The sequence below is a fragment of the Pongo abelii genome, chromosome 7 (genome assembly GCF_028885655.2).
Source record: "Pongo abelii isolate AG06213 chromosome 7, NHGRI_mPonAbe1-v2.0_pri, whole genome shotgun sequence".
NCBI classification, from domain to species: Eukaryota; Metazoa; Chordata; class Mammalia; order Primates; family Hominidae; genus Pongo; species Pongo abelii.
In genome coordinates, this window is record NC_071992.2 from 36,684,846 (window position 1) to 36,702,397 (window position 17,552).

General features: G+C 37.7%; 1 long non-coding RNA gene across 1 annotated transcript in view; it reads left to right on the plus strand.

Moving 5' to 3' along the window:
- The first annotated feature begins 260 nt into the window (after nt 1–260).
- LOC112134591 (uncharacterized) overlaps nt 261–17,552 on the plus strand; it is a 93,159-nt gene continuing 75,867 nt past the window's right edge. Inside the window, exons 1-2 of the long non-coding RNA XR_002915977.3 lie at nt 261–436; nt 8,782–8,989. This is a non-coding gene — a long non-coding RNA (uncharacterized LOC112134591). The remainder of the gene's footprint in view (nt 437–8,781; nt 8,990–17,552) is intronic.

The following is a 17,552-nucleotide window of genomic DNA, read 5'->3' on the forward strand; positions in this document are numbered from 1 at the left end:
TTATCATGATAAAACACCAAGAAACACTTAGGCAATGTAAAGTTATAATTTGAAGAGTTTATAGAAGAATCGAAAATAAATCATGAAAAATTCCACTATTAGCAGCCTCTGGGATGGTCTCAGTAACACATAATGCTTTGTATATTTCTACCGTAGCTGTCCTTCTACATAACTATTTCAACAGGCAAAAGCAATTAAAGTTAGTATTTTGGAACTTAGTTCATCTTCTTTGCCATTCGTCCCTCTCATCTTCACACTACATCCAATATGTCATTAGCACACACCACTCAATGCCCTGGCCTTGAGCAAGCCTCAGCAGAGCTGAAGAGAGAGAAAGAATTTCTAGGAGGGAGGGCCACCTACCAACAGAGTGTGAAGGACTTCGCACCAAGACGCAAGGATCCCAGAGACTGCCTGTGCTTTCTGGCATTTGAAGGTGTGTATAGTAGCAACTTGGCCGCAAACACAAGTGTGCATGCTCTAATAAGAGCCATGATCATCAAAGAAGTAGAAAGCTGGCCTCTGGTTAAAGGAGGGGGCTTTATGAGATGCTAAAACAGACTGCTTTCAGCTCTTTATAAATGCTGAAAGCCTCGGCAGGGCCAGATGGAAAGAAATTACTCTTGTGGCTATATCAGGGCTTTTTCTCATGTTTATGGAGTAATATGTTGCACATGCAAACAGAAATAGGCTTCTACAGCAGGAACCTTGTAACGCTGACATGGGTGTTGGAGGAGAGAACTTTTTTTTTTTTTTTTTTTTTTTGTAGGCGGAGTCTCGCTCTGTAGCCCAGGCTGGTGCGCAGTGGCGCGATCTCGGCGCACTGCAAGCTCCGCCTCCCGGGTTCACGCCGTTTTCCTGCCTCAGCCTCCGGAGTAGCTGGGACTACAGGAGCCCGCCACCACGCCGGCTAATTTTTTGTATTTTTAGTAGAGACGGGGTTTTACCGTGTTAGCCAGGATGGTCTCGATATCCAGACCTCGTGATCCGCCCGCCTCGGCTTCCTAAAGTGTTGGGATTACAGGCGTGAGCCACCGCACCGGGCCGGAGGAGAGAGCTATTTTACTTGATTTAACTTAACTGAGCGCCAGAATCTTGACTGTAATAGGTATGTTCTAACAAGCCAAACTAGCTACATATTTAATTCTTAGAGAGAGTGATCTTGTTTTCAATTATTCTCAAGTGATGTCAAGTATACAAATCTTAAATGCGCAGCTTGGTTCGTTTTTCCATATGTATACTGCCACCTTCTTAAAAATATATATTTTCTTAAGCCCCAATATGTCTCTAGCTCCTCTTTCTGGAGGGATTCTTTACTGTATGATTGCATAAAGTTGATCTTTTTTTGATTAATAATCTCACATTCAAAAATGGTATCTAGAAAGAATAATAAAAAATAAATATCCTGATCTTTTAAAAATTTTGTTTGTTTTAAGTCACTCTACAGAGCCTTGTTACCAGGAAACCCATAGCCACTCAATTAGGGTTACAAAGGGAAGCATAGTCTGAATTCGCGTCTGTCGGCCTGTCTTTTTTTTTATTTTTTTTATTATACTTTAAGTTCTAGGGTACATGTGCACAACGTGCAGATTTGTTACATATGTATACATGCGCCATGTTGGTGTGCTGCACCCATTAACTTGTCATTTACATTAGGTATATCTCCTAATTCTTTCCCTCCCCGTCCCGCCACCCCATGACAGGCCCCAGTGTGTGATGTTCCCCTTCATGTGTCCAAGTATTCTCATTGATCAATTCCCACCTATGAGTGAGAACATGTGGTGTTTGGTTTTTTGTCCTGGCGATAATTTGCTAACCTCTGTACCAGTGAGTCAGTTTCTTGAATCAAGGTCTCTCCCAGTGAGTTTGTATGCATTGGCTCGAGATGAATTTCTTAAATTCCAAGCCTTTTTTCAGTTGATTTGAATGAAAGGAGTTAGTTTCTTTAATATAACCCCCAAAATACTGGAAATGGCCATGGAGTGTTGTATCTCTCTCCCCCATAACGTGAATAAGCAGTGTCTTTTCTGTGTTCCCTATGACAGTAACATTCTGTCTGTAGGATCAACATAATCAATGCCTCCTGAGGTGATGAGTGGTATTTTATCCTCTTTTGGCAGGTAGCAGTCTTCTGCATGGACCCTCCATCTTCAGAGTGCTATAAGATTCCATGTGTGATCACATTAAATCCACTCCACCCATCCCACAGCAATAACTTCTAATAATAAGCTGGTTATTTGATGTCAAATACCTTGTGAACTCATGAGGCAAAGACGACTATAACTCATTTAACCGGAGTTTTGTATTTCACCAGGTAACTCACCATACGTTAATTCACACAATTTTCCTGTGAATAAAGTATTCTCGGTAGCTTCATTTAATACATGAGCTGTAGGAGACTTCAGAAAGTTAAGGAATTCTGCCAACACAAGACAGAGCTAGGGTCTGAAGTATTCTAATTCCAAACCCTATTCACATTTCATACATAAATATGCTACTCTATCTCCATCCAGGATAAATTTTGGAGATGTTGAATCTAGCTGGATGAAATCAGTCTGCTATCTTTATTTCTGTTGGTTGTTGGTAGATATGTTGTGCTGTTGTTTGTTTTCATTTACCTGAGGTTAAAAAGCATGGAACAAAGTTTTCAGCGAAACGAGTAAGTTTCAGAGGTTTAAGGAGAAGCAACAATAAATGCAAAAACTCCATGTGACACTGGTCTTTCTGCCCTTGTATTGAAAGTGTCTTACTGAATCACAAAGCTGACATATTAGTCTCTTACTTAGTGCTCCTGTTATCCTCTCGTCTTTCACAGACAAAATTAAAAACTCATAACTAAGCTGAAAGGAGCTTCATGCTCTAACACCTCTCCAGATTCATCTGTCCTCTTAATGCACCCACATACATTCTCTCAAAAACTATACTTTAGTCCACCTGATCTTCTTCATTTTTTTTTTTTTCTGCAGCCCAGAGACAGAGTCTTTCTCTGTCGCCCAGGCAGGAGTGCAGTGGCATGATCTCAGCTCACTGCAACCTCCACCTCCTGAGTTCAAGCAATTCTTCTGCCTCAGCCTCCCGAGTAGCTGGGATTACAGGTGTGTGCCACCACACCCGGCTAATTTTTATATATTTAATAGACATGGGGTTTCACCATGTTGGCCAGGCTGGTCTCGAACTCCTGACCTCGCGATCTGCCCGTCTTGGCCTCCCAAAGTGCTGGGGGGTTACAGGCATGAGCCACTGCACCGGGCCAACCTGATCTTCTTTTACTTCCTCAGACAGTATGTTCTTTCTCGTTTCCAGGCCACTATGCACACACTTTTCTCTACCCTGTTCATTTCCCTCTACTCTTTGCTTAGTAGGCTTTATCACATCTTAGCTTACAAGGCCTTCCTTTGAGAAATTCTCCCTTCTGATTGGTTGTTTTTGGCTTGTCTAATCATTCCTAGCACATACTAGGATCTAAGTAAATTTTTGATAAATAAAAGAAAATTGGCAGGTATAGAATAACATGGGAAAGAGAAGGGCAGATAATAAGTCTGGATTTTTTTTAAAATTATTTTTAGAAAGAAGGAATGCTAAGATTGAAAACTTAGCTGACGTAAAAAAGCTTTTTATAGTTTTCATTCTGCTTTTTCAGCTATTTTCTCCCTCTGAGGACCACCCTCTGAACTCCAATAAATCAATACAGTGTCTCATTTCCTCACTATTCAACAAAGATATGCTATGCATTCCTGGACTTGGCACTGATCTAGAGGTTGGGGATACAGCAGTGAACAAGACAGTGAAATGCACCCCATCATGGAGCTTAGACATGGGGAAAAGGAGAGACAATGACCAAGTGCACAGTTTCAGATAGGGGTAAATGTTATGAAATAAAGCAGTAAGGGTAAGAAAATATGATTGATACGGAGTCACGTGGGTCACTTTTAACAAGGAGATTAAAGAAGGCCCTTCTGAGGAGGGGCCAACTGATCAAAGACTTGAATCATGTAAGAGCATGAGCCATGCAAATATTTGGAAGAAAGCATTCCAGGAATAGGGAACAGCAAAAGCAAAAGCTGTGAGAGAAGAATGAGGTGTATGGGTGCATCAGAGTGCTATGAGAAACAGAGCAATATTATAAATAGATTTTATGTATAATAATATATATAAAACCCATGTATAATAGTGTTCTATTTACATATTGCATGTTCTCTCTCTCTCTCTCTCTCTCTATATATATATATATACAATGGTGCAAGCCAATTCCTTGAAAGAAATCAATTGCTCTATCATTCATATTTAATACACACACACACACGTGTATATATATGTATGTGTGTGTGTGTATATATATATTTTATATATATATATGAAGAGATCATAACCACTATGGGAAAGACTAGTGAAGAGTGAGTATGCAGGGACACGCACACGCATATATGTGTGTGTGTGTATGAAATGTGAATAGATAGAGATTGATTTCTTGTAAGGAATTGGCTTGCACTATTGTACATATATATGGGGGGGAGCGCAATATGTAAATAGAATATTTTACATAGGTTATATATATACATAATTATACATAAAACCTATGTATAATATTGCTCTGTTTCTCATAGCACTCTGATTATTAGTTTATATTTATGTGTGTATATATATATAGAGAGAGAGAGAGAGACTGATTTCTTGCAAAGAATTGGCTTGCACCATTGTACATATATATATATATAGAGAGAGAGAGAGTGCAATATGTAAATAGAATAATATTTTACATAGGTTTTATGTATATATAATTACACATAAAACTTATGTATAATATTGCTCTGTTTCTCATAGCACTCTGATTATTAGTTTATATATATGTGTACATATATGTGTGTATATATATGTGTATATATATGTGTGTATATATGTGTGTATATATGTGTATATATGTGTATATATACATATGTGTATATATGTGTATATATACATGTGTATATATGTGTATATATACATGTGTATATATGTGTATATATACGTGTGTATATATGTGTATATATACGTGTGTATATATGTGTATATATACGTGTGTATATATGTGTATATATACATATGTGTGTATATATGTGTATATATACATATGTGTGTATATATGTGTATATATACATATGTGTGTATATATATGTGTATATGTACATATGTGTGTATATATATATATAGAGAGAGAGAGATTGATTTATTCCAAGGAATTGGCTTGCATTAGGGCCTGGGTAGGTAAGTCTGGAATCTGTAAGGAAGACCATCAGGAAACTCTCTGGTGGGAGCTGACTGCAGTTTACAAGTAGAATTTCCTCTTCTTACAGAAACCTCAGCTCTGCCCTTAAAGCCTTTCATCTGATTGAATGAGGCCCACACAGATTATCAAGGCTAATACCCCTTACTTAAACCCAGATGATTGTAGATGTTAATCACATCTACAAAATACCTTCACAACAACACCTGAAATGTTGTTTGAGTAAATGTGTGAAAACTATAGCCTGGCCAAGTTGTCATACAAAATCACAATAGGATGATGTATACCAGGAAGAACAGTAAAAGGACCTGTAATGTCGGTGAAGCAAGCCAGGAAGAATCATGAGATGAGATAGAAAAGGTATATAGGGGCAAGATTATGCACTGCCTTGAAGGCTATGGTACGGAGTTCATATATTGGGAAAATGTTGGATTTCAAGTAAGAGGTTTCACAGTCTATTAAATGTTAAATTTTTAGGCCAAGAGCAGTGGCTCATGCCTGTAATCCCAGCACTTTGAGAGGCTGAGGCAAAAAGATCACTTGAGGACAGGAGTTCGAGACCAGCCTGGCCAACATGGAGAAATCCCATCTATACTAAAAATGCAAAAATTAGTCAGGTGTGGTGGTGTGTGCCTGTAATCCCAGCTACTCAGAAGGCTGAGGCAGGAGAATCGCATGAACCTGGAAGGTGGAGGTTGCAGTGAGCCAAGATCGCACCACTGCACTCCAGCCTGGGTGACAGAATGAGACTCTGTCTCAAAAAAAAAAAAAAAAAAAAAGATTTTAAAAAGATTGCTGTGGCTGTAATGGGAAAAATAGAAAAATAGCTTCTGACAGACAAAGTACTTAGAAGACTATTGCTTTGGTCTATGGTACAAATGTGGATGGTTTGGATTAGGGTGGTAGAGATGGAGGTAGCAGTATATTATTTCCAGGATATAATTTGAAGGTAGAGACAACAAGATTTACTGACAGATTTGGTGTGCTAACTAAAGAGGAAAAATAAAGAAGCAAGGATGAAGTCCAGATTTTTGGGCCCAAGTAATTAGAATGACGAGATCATAACCAATACAGGAAAGACTAGTGAAGGATGAGTATGCAGGGACATCAGAGGCTGAGTTTTTGATATATTAATTTGAGATGCCTTTTAAGCACCCAGCTAGTGATGTTAAGTCGGTAGTTTGGTATATGAATATGAAGTTTAAGAAGGGTGGTGGTGGGAAGTGAATTTAGGATTATCAGCAAATTCTAAGCCATGAGACCCTCTAAGAATAGAAGCAGAACCTAGCAAAGGAGGCTGCTAAGGAACAAAGAAGGAGAGAGAAGAGTCAGGAGAGTATGTGTCCAGGAAGCTAAGTGGAGAAATGGTCCATGAAGGAATAACAAACTGTACAAACACCAAGACATTAATAGATTTCTAAACTAGCTGACAACTGTTATAACTCAGACTAAAACAGCTCAAAAGTGTGATAGGCCATGAAAAAACTGGGGTAGGCTGAAGACCTTTAGTGGGTATATCCTTCACACCGAAACATCCCTTTCATCACTATGTCCATTGCCTATTACTTTTCCCTAGCTTGTCTCCTCCCAGCCTAAAACCTCTATTATCTCTATTCTTCTTTAAACACTATAAAAATAATAAATAAAATTCAGTTGGGTGCCATGGCACATGCCTGTAATCCCAGCACTTTGAGAGGCCACTGGAGGATTGCTTAAGCCCAGGAGTTTGAGATTAGTTTGGGTAACACAGAAAGATCCCCATCTCTACAAAAAATTTTAAAAATTAGCCAGGTGTGGTGGTGTGTACCTGTAGTCCTAGCTATGGTTGAGGTGGGAGGATCACTTGAGCCCAGGAAATCAAGGCTGCAGTGAGCTATGATTGCATCATTACACTTCAGCCTGATATATAGAGAGATGATAGATAGATAGATAGATAGATAGATACAGAGATAGAGATATCTACAAGCAGAAAATCCCTTTAAGCCCTATCAGGAAATCAGGCATCTACTCAATTTGTTATTAACTCTACCTCTATCTATGATTTTTATGTATGGAAGAGAAAGCTGGGGAAGCCTGAAATCTGGGCAGATTGAGAATGGACCCATTGATGGTGGTAAGGAAGAAGAGTAGAAATGCATGTTGTTACGGGGTGGATAGTGTGAGACACAAGGGAAACTACATAGAAAAGGTGTGTTAAATATACGTAAGCAGCCCACAAACATAAATCAATGTTGTAATTCTACTACAGTGAGCTCTGCAGCAGGTTCTCACCTTCTTGACACAGGGCTACCTAATGATCATATTTACAATGCCTTATGTAGTACTTGGCACACTATGTTCTCAATGGTTTTCAAATAAATTAGTGAAGGCTTTGGCATGGTAAGAAGCACACCATTTGGGAGCTTCAAGGCCTCTTACAGACGATCTGGTACAACTCCTTTCTTTTATAGTTAAGAAAATTGGTCTTAGAGAAATGACATAATTTGTGCAATATCATCTAGTAATATTGAAAGAAGACAAACTTTATAAAATTTGACTACAGAAATGGCTTAGCTATTCAACAACAAGTATTTGTGGAAATTAATTATGACATCTGACACCTGAAAAAATGCCTCTTAAAATTTTGAATTGATTAAAAACAATAAACCAGATTGTATAACCTGACTTTCAGATCCAAGACTGAGGCAGTTTGAATTGAAAGAGGCCCACAGGAAATAGTTTTCTGATAAAAAATAAAGATGGGAAAGGGGATCGATTTCTTAAAACTTTAGATTATTAGAAATGAGAATATGATAGAAAAGCCAAAGAGATAGAGGGAAAGAAAAGGTTTGTTTTTTTTTTTTTTCAGCAGTAGTGATTCAAGACAGTGTGAGCTAAGGCCTTTGTCAAAAGTTCCAAAACATTTTTTCCATGTATATGTATATACCTATTATATCTGTCCCTGAGATATGAGCTATGTGTTGTTATTCAGACTACTAAACTCTTAAACTTCAGGGTCTTCCTCCGGAAAGCTGGAAAAAAATAATGATATCCACTGGTGAAGACTGAATGTGATAATCTAGGCGAAGTACTTTATTTCTGCAGAACTCACTCTAGGTAACATTGTAAACAACAATAAGCAAGAAGTAGCTGGCTTCAGAGGGAAGAATATGGGCATAGACCCTGGCATCCTACAACCTGGGTTCCCATGCTATCTCTGCTTCTCCAAGTAACTGTACATGTGTCATGTTTGGTCTTTGAAGTTGTTTTCCATATGAAATATGGGTATGGTAATGACTAAATCTCAGGTTTTCTGCAGGAATTGATAAAATATATGTAAAAGAAACTAGCATTTAGTTATTCTTTATGTCTGTTGTCTTCTCTGTCACCCCATTTGTGTCCCTCCCTGATCCTCCTAGTCCCCTTTGTCCTGGTGGATCACCTATGCCTTATTCCCAAATGGCCTGCCGCTTAAGAGATCAGTCAAAACCTCTTCAAATATATGGGCTAAAAACATTCTAATATGTTATTTCTCCCCTCAGGTTCTCATTTTAATGGCAATCCTTGAAAACCTAAAAGCCTTAGAAACCAGAAGAAATCAATGTTTAATGTTGGAACTTGAAACATTATGACAAAGGAGAAGGAGCTGAAAGGAATTTTTAGACTTCACTGAGTGCAACCAATTCATATTCTGCATGAGCAAACTTAGAAGGAGAGAGAGAAATGACAGGTGTCACACTACAGCCCCAGGTCGGTAACTCAGGCAGGGATTCAGGTTATCAGACTCATAACAGGATGCTTTGCCTAACGTGCCATTTGTTTTGAGGGAAGACTCAGCAGTAGCTGTCTTACTATCAGCAGCCAAGATTTGCTGTCCTTTCTCCCCAATGCTCATATCCAATAGCAGCTGGATCAGTTCCTGAGCCCAGCACTCTGCTGAGCCTCTCACCCTAGGGAGCAGTATACTAAATTGATATTTAGTACCTAAAAATAGCAAGGACACTGGCAATGCCTTACTAGGAGAATACTCACTAATCAATTACTATCAAACAATTATGCCTTCTTCTGGGACCATCCTGTTGCAAGACGGGATTAATTGGTTTTATTTATTTATTTTTGAGATGGAGTGTTGCTCTGTCACCCAGGCTGAAGTGCAGTGGTGCAATCTCAGCTCACTTCAACATCCCCTTCCTGGGTTCAAGCGATTCTCCTGCCTCAGCCTCCCGAGTAGCTGGGATTACAGGCATATGCCACCACGCCTGGCTAATTTTGTATTTTTAGTAAAGACAGGGTTTCACCATGTTGGCCAGGCTGGTGGCCAACTTCTGACCTCAGATGATCCTCCCGCCTCGGCCTCCCAAAGTGCTGGGATTTACAGGCATGAGCCACCACGCCCGGCCCAGCTTTATTTTTATTTTACCCCATTCTGAAGAAGCAGCCGAGCTTTAAAAGTAAATATTTTAAAAAAGGAAAAAAGAAACGTAACAAGTTGTCTACTATATTTTTTCCCCATCCCAAGTTAGCTCAGAGGTTGGAAAAGACTGTCTTCACTCTAATTATAGGCCTTATGTTAACTTAGAAATTTGGACTTTAGTTTCTAATGGTGAGAGAGAAAATAAAAGATGCCAGGAACCTGCTGGGTTCTGTGGCATGTGTTTGTAATCTCAGATATTTGGGAGGTTCAGGTGGGAGGGTGGAAGGCTGAGGTGGTAGGATGGCTTGAGCTCAAGAGTTACCAGTCTGGGCAACATAGTGACCTCATCTGTACAAAGTAGAAAACATTAGCTGGGCTGTAATCCAGCTGCTCAGAAGGTTGAGCCCAGGAGTTTGAGGCTGCAGTGAAGTATCATTGCTCCACTGCACTTTAGCCAGAGTGACAGAGCAAGATAAAAATTTAAAAAATGCCAAGAACCTAGAAATTACCTGTATTTTGGAGGGCTTATTTAGAAAACTATGGAAATGTATATGGCACATATAACCTACAAAATGATATAATTTTGCCTGAGTTAAACCTCTTCTTTCAAGTCATATAGCTTCCCTTCAACTCTGACCCTCAATTTGTCATCTCTCAGACCTCAATTTTTGTAAAGCTTTAGGTATTTGGCAATATCAGTTTGGTCCTCCTTTAAACAACTAAGAAAGCCATTCTTGGTAACCAATTCTTTTGTAAAGGACCAATTCCAAACAAAGGAAGGGGGAGAGGCAAAAAGATGAGGTAAGATAATGAATTATTTTAAATTATAAAGCCAAGAATGGGAGAGGGGACATAGGAGTGGTATCATAGAAACAGTAAAAGGAAAGTGGGAAGATCATATTTCAAAGACATAAAAAAAGTGTAAAGATGATGAGAGAAACTGTAATAAAATTGTCAAAGGAAGATCAGAGACAAGGCAAGCTAAGCGAGTTAAATAAAAAATAGAATTTGTATAAGAAGGGATTTAAAAGACTTGAAAAAATACAAAGTAAAAGATCTAATAAAGATTATTGGAAAACAAATGAACATGGCAACGACAAGGTTTTGCAAAGAACAATAAATGCATTACAGATTATAAAAGTACTGCGAGAAAAACATCAGAGAGAAACTGCATGGTGAATTAAAAAAAAATCAGAGGAACCAAGAAGAAGAAGACAAAAAGGATAAAAGTGTTGAGGAAGTGACAGATATTAAGACAATACACAGAAGGCATGAGAGCACTACTCACACACTACTTTCTAAAGAAAAAAATCAGAGGAACCAAAAGATGAAGACAAAAAGTATAAAAGTGTTGAGGAAGTGACAGATATTAAGACAATACACAGACGGCATGAGAGCGCTACTCACAGCATAGAAGAGCAAAAAGTGGGTGATGGGTCTAAGGAAAATGTAAACTGCAAATAGGCTGAGATTTGATTTTGTTTTTAAATCTACTGCAAAAGCATTTGATATTGCTTGAATGAGCATCAACAGGATGATAAAAGTATTCTTAAACTGTAATTAAGAGTTATTTATACATAAAAGCAGCTATTGCAATATTAGAAAAGTTATGTCAGGGACCCTTATATCACCATAAATATCCAACGAGATGATTCTGCCTGCATTCACAATTTAGCTATGTTATCAACCTCCCTGAAGAGGAGCAAAAGAAAATGGTTGTGAACTTTTTCTTTACACATATGACATGAGTTTTAGGACATTTGAAAGAACAGGACTGAGTTCTAAGTATATTGCTATCAAAAATATGGTAGTATATTCTCTTCTACACCATCCTTCCTTCAACTCCAAGACCCAAGAAAAATTATGAAGTCTGAAGAATTGTCTGCTCCACAATGCTCAGACATCCCTGTCTCATGTACCATGAGCATTGACACCTGTTTATCCAGGGTCTTTCTCTGGTACCCTTTACTTTGGACAATGCCCACATCAGTGCAGCATATCAGACGTCAAAATGGTAGGCCATTGCTTCCAGACAGAACACGAATTCTCTCTTCAATTAACAGTGGGTGGAGAACTCTCTCGATTCCACCATCTGATGGCCTTCTCATTATATTTTAAGAATCTTCTAAGTTTATAGTATTATGGAATTCTAGATTGGAAAGAGACTGGGAATATCAAATAATCCACACTATTATTTCACAGATGTGGAGAGATCAAGGCCAACAGTGGTGAAGTGACTTTCTTAATCCAAAAGGTGACACTCATATATCAGAACCTCTCCTGGGTGCCCTATGAGAAAAATATATTTTATTTAGATAGATTATACAAAAAAAAAAAATCTCTTAAGACTGTCATAGGAGAGTAAAGGAACTGACATAAAAATTAAGCAGATATAGAATATTTGGCTTATGGAAAAATCAAACATATTTCATTGCACTAAGCGAGTAGCTCCCAAACTTTTTTGATCTTCAGTGCTCACAATGTCTCAATAATTTTTTATAGCATACTTGGGCAAAAATAAAGACCTAACAGTTCAGTTTATTAAAGTAGATCCAAACACCTTAGCAAGTATTTATGTCTTAACAACTTATTAGCACTCCGAAAATATAATACACATAAAATAAAAATATATTCTTATTTCATTCTTATCCCCAAAACTGTAGTCACCTCTTATCCACAGTTACACTTTCTGCAGTTTCAGTTAACACCATCAGCTGTGATCTGAAAACATTACAGTATTTTGAGAGAAAGAGGAGAAAACATTCACATAATTTGCATTACAGTATGTTGTTATAATTGTTCTAACATCATTAGTTACTGTTTCTAATCTCTTACTGTGCCTAACTTATAAATCAAACTTTATTAGAGATACGTATGTATAGGAAAAAACACAGTATGTATATGGTTTTGTACTGTCCATGGTTTCAGGCATCCATCGGGGGTCTTGAAATGTATTTCCTATGGATAAGGGGGCACTAGTCTATTTGGGGTTGGCATGTGAGCACTGTTAGGCACTGCACAACTTCTCAAACCTTAGAGTCAAATTGCATACAGCCATCTTCATTTCCTGTTCCACCCCAATTTTCATCCTATATTTGCTTTTTATCAAACCTGCTACAAACTAACCTTCACAAAGATATGTCATTGAAATGAAGGTGCCATGACATGGTATGGAGTACCTCTGCACAGTGTTTGGGAAATACAGGTCAAAATCTTCGCTTTGATCTTAGAGGAGTATTTCTCTTCCTTAATGGTGACAAAGAGGAAGGGATTAAACCCTAACAACACATCAAAAGTATTTTTCTATTCTATTCTATTATATTATGCCAAAAAACCCTTTGGGGTCTCTATTTCGTAAGTTGCATAAGAATTTCCTAACTAGCCTGCTCAGTTGTCTTTAGAATTGGAGTCAGTCAAGGTCTGGAGCAAAACTTTAAAAATCTCTAACTAGAGTCAAACAATTCAGTGTATATTCAGGATTTGTTTGTTTTCTTTGTTTTGATGAAATTCCAAAGCAGGAGGCAAAAAAGCACATCCTATAAAATAAAGAACAATTTCAGCTGAATTTCTGTTAATGACCTAATAGGTCTTCATAACATAACATTAGTGGAGTAATTTCCCCTCTCATACCTGATTTGATCCTCACAACAATCATATAAAAGGCAAAGGCATCATTAGTATTTCTATTTTACCTACCATGGTTTTATAAAAATGATAGTAAGTAGTCAGTACATTAATTGATAAATCAAAAGGTTTTATTAAGTACTTTGCCTGTATTTGGCAATATGCCAAAAACTGCAGCATTCAAGAGGAGTATAAAACATGCTTTCACCCTTAAAGAAGACCTTGTACTAACTGTTGAAAGATGGTCTATATACATTCAACAATTAATAAGTTTATAGAAAGCAATAGTGACAATAACTTTATAGAACAATTAACGAATGAAACAACCTGGCAGTTGTGCCGTGCTGACAATAGATACAAAGTGAGTTAAACCACAAAGAGACCAATGTGGCTGCAGTGCTCCTGCAGTACTGAGCTTTATGCTCAATACTAAGGTCACCAGTAAAGAATCTCAAGGACACTCCAAGTTCACTTACCTGATTTATGTCTGGAATAACTGGGAGGACTCAAATGAAGGTGAAGAGCATGGTTTTTAATTTCAGTTTTTATATTGCTGCAGTCAACAACAATATAGTGTAGTAGACAAAGTTGCTTGTCACTTTATCAATCTTCATATTGCAATCAAGAAGTTCTAACCCTAAGCAAATAGAAGCAAGTAGATGAATTCTTCCCAGTAATCAACTAAAAATATCTTCAGACTTTATTTAATGTAACTATAATGGGGGCAGGAAAATGGGCAAATATATTGGAATGATGAATAAAAAAGAATCCCGGAATCGTACCTTATTTCAATAAAACTTATTATATCTTAAAGATCAGGGATGAGTAATATAGAACAGACAATAAACAAGTGCAGGGTCACTTTCAGACACAATCTGGGTCAGCTTCCAGGTTGAAAGGAAACAGCACATAACTCAGGTATACTTGAGAGAACACATTTTGGCTCACCACCAAGAGGCTGGACAGTTTAAGGTACAGGTAAAAGGTCTTCACCCCCACAATTAGGTCAACAATACAGTCATGGCAAAAACAACAAACAACAAAAAACAAACAAAAACCCTTCTCAAATACTCTAAGCTGAGCATGTCTGCTTCTTCTTGCCGCTTAAATGTGATATTTTCCACAGTTAGACACTCTGTGCTCCCTTTCCTCCTCTTATTCTACACTGTCTTCCTTGGCCATATCATATATTCCCACATCTTTAGCTACTACCTAAAATTTAGATTCTAAATGAGAAAGATGCCAACTTTGACCTTTAACCCATACATACTCATCTGAATATTTGACATCTCATTTTATTTTTCTCTTTAAACACCCTTCTTTCTTTTCTTCTTTCCTTCTTTCTTTCCTTCCTTCCTTTCTTCTTTCATTTCTTCCTTTTTCCTTTCTTCCTCCTACCTTCTCTCTCTTCCTCTCCTTCTCTCCTTCCTTGCTTCCTTTCCCTCTTATTACCAAGATCTCTCTCTATTCTAGCCTCTTCTTTGCTTTAGACTCACAATTTTCCCCCCTCACTTCCACCATGGCGGTGCTTATTATTATTATTACTATCTTAATTATAAACTATTAAAATATATGTAATATTCATTCATATATTTAATTATAAATGGTTATTTTTGCTAGCAAACAAATATAAACAATAGTAACATTTAGCCACATTGGCTGCATATCTTTTTTACACAAAAATTAAAGTAGCATAGTTTTTATTATTTGATTTTAAATTTGAAGTCTAAAATTTTAATATGATTTGATTATTCCCCTGACAAAAACTTAAAGATAACATCACAAACTCTTTTTTTTTTTGAGACAGAGTCTTGTTCTGTCCCCAGGCTGGAGTGCAGTGGCACAATCTCAGCTCACTGCAACCTCTGCTTCCAGGGTTCAAGCGATTCTCTTGCCTCAGCCTCCCGAGCAGCTGGGACTACAGGCACGTGCCACCACACCCAACTAACTTTTGTATTTTTAGTAGAGATGGGATTTCACCATGTTGGCCAGGATGGTCTTGATCTCTTGACCTCGTGAACCACCTTCCTCAGCCTCCCAAAGTGCTGGGATTACAGCCGTGAGCCACCGCACCCGGCCAACATCATAAACTCTTTCACATAACTTACCACCCTATCGTGATCTTTCTCCCCTCTACTTCCTCCTCTCCAGCCTCACTTTGGCCCACCCCTCAGGTGCCCTGTCCTCCTACCTACCAAACCACTAGCAATGCCTTTGCATGGGCTGCTCCTTTTACTGGAAATATTCTTCCCCACGGTATTCGGCGTACCTTTCAAAACTTAACTGACACCTACATAACAAAACAAGTGGTATAAAACATATACACACCAAATCTTTCTACCTCTAAACCTCATCTATATTTGTTTTAACATATCCTAGAGTAAGCTTGTGTGAAGAGGATGGAGCAGATGCAAAAGGTCATCTGGGGCAATGGATACTAAGAAAAGAAGGTACTTGATCCCATGCACGTATAAAAAAATCAAGCAGGCAAAAAAAACTCACAAAACTCCTGGGACACCCGGGAACCAAGGACAGAGGTCATGGGGCTGAAGGGAGACAACAGCTATAATAATGATCAAGATAGCAATCTCTAAGGTCAGACTTTCAGAATTCATTTCTAACTCCACCACTCTTCTGCCAGATAAGATTAAGCGAGTTATGCATCCTCTGTGCTTTGGTTTCCTCATCTAAAGAGGATACTTCCTGCATATGGTTGTTGTAATGGTTAAATATGATAATCCATATCGAACTGATGGAAAGAAGCTGACACATAGTAAACTTTAAATAAGTATCAGCTAGTATTTTCATTACTCAATACATAGTCAAAGATGAGTAAAACAATGACTTGTTGTGAAACAAGCTAGTCTGATAAAATTCAGATATTAGACCACAAAAAAAGGAGGAAATCACACAGAAACTTTTTGGAGAAATACTGTTTTCAAAATAATATGCTGGAAATAATTTATTATTATAAAATGGTATATGATAGAAAGGGCACCCCATGAATTAATATTTAAAAAAAAAAAAAAAAAAAAAAAGCTAATGCTGGGCGCAGTGCCTCATGCCTGCAATTCCAGCACTTTGGAAGACCAAGGCAGGGGGATTGCTTGAGCAAAGGAGTTCAAGACCAGCCCGGGTGACAAAGTAAGACCTTGTCTCTACAAAAAAGAATATAATTAGCCAGTAATTGAATTGTTTGTAACACAAAGGATGAATTCTTGGAGAGATGGATACCCTGTTCTCCATGATCTGATTATTTCACATCACATGCCTTTATCAAAACATCTCATGTACCCGGTAAGTATTTACACCTACTGTGTACCCACCAAAATTAGAAATTTAAAAATTTTGAAAAAGTTTGCCAGTCCTAGAGGCACAAACCTATAGTCCCAGCTACTCAAGAGGCTGAAACAGGAGGATAGCTTGAGCTCAGGAGTTTGAGGCTGCTGTGAGCTATGATCAAGCCACTGCATTCCAGCCTGACAACAGAGCAAGACCGTGTCTCAAAAAATAAAATAAAATAGAATAAAGTAAAATAAAAGTTAAATTCAACTTTAAAAAAAGAGGTTTTGAAAGACATTTTCTAAAGAAAAAGATAACAGACCTTTAGCTTGGTATTGAAGACATAGTGATAATGAATGAAAGCTATCTGGACAAATTTGTCAACCCCTCTTTAGCTTTAAAACAGGATAAGCTTCAAGATAGACAGACAGACAGATAGATAGATAGATAGATAGATAGATAGATAGATAGATAAGAAACATCGTTAAGGGGAAATTGGAGTCTAAGAGAAGTAAGGAGCTGAGCTCAAAGTACTGAGATCCCTAAAATATGAGCAGGAAACTTTGAAAATGCAACTTTATGATTGGGAGATAATGAAATTGAGATAATGCAATTTCAAGGAGTAGAAAAAGGTAAATTGTTGAAATTATTAAAAGTGAGTTTGATACCCATTCCACTCACTAATGAAAGACTGTTCTGTGAGCATTCAGAGAGGAAACCAGGATTTACTGAGCTATTTGACTGTATCTGTAGAAGAAGACTGTCTAGGACAAGGAAAGAGAGAGAAACACTCCATCCTGGGCCATAAATTCACTTTGGGACACCATCTCTTCAGTGTGATAACCTGGAGGTCATTCAAAATAGACTATCAAAATAGTGGACATGTTCAAAGCAACATTGTAAGAGAAGGACTAGCATAATCAAATTGTTGCTGTTTTGCTATTTTTTGCAGTTTATTATTTTTTAAATGTAAATTTCTGTATAATTTTAAAT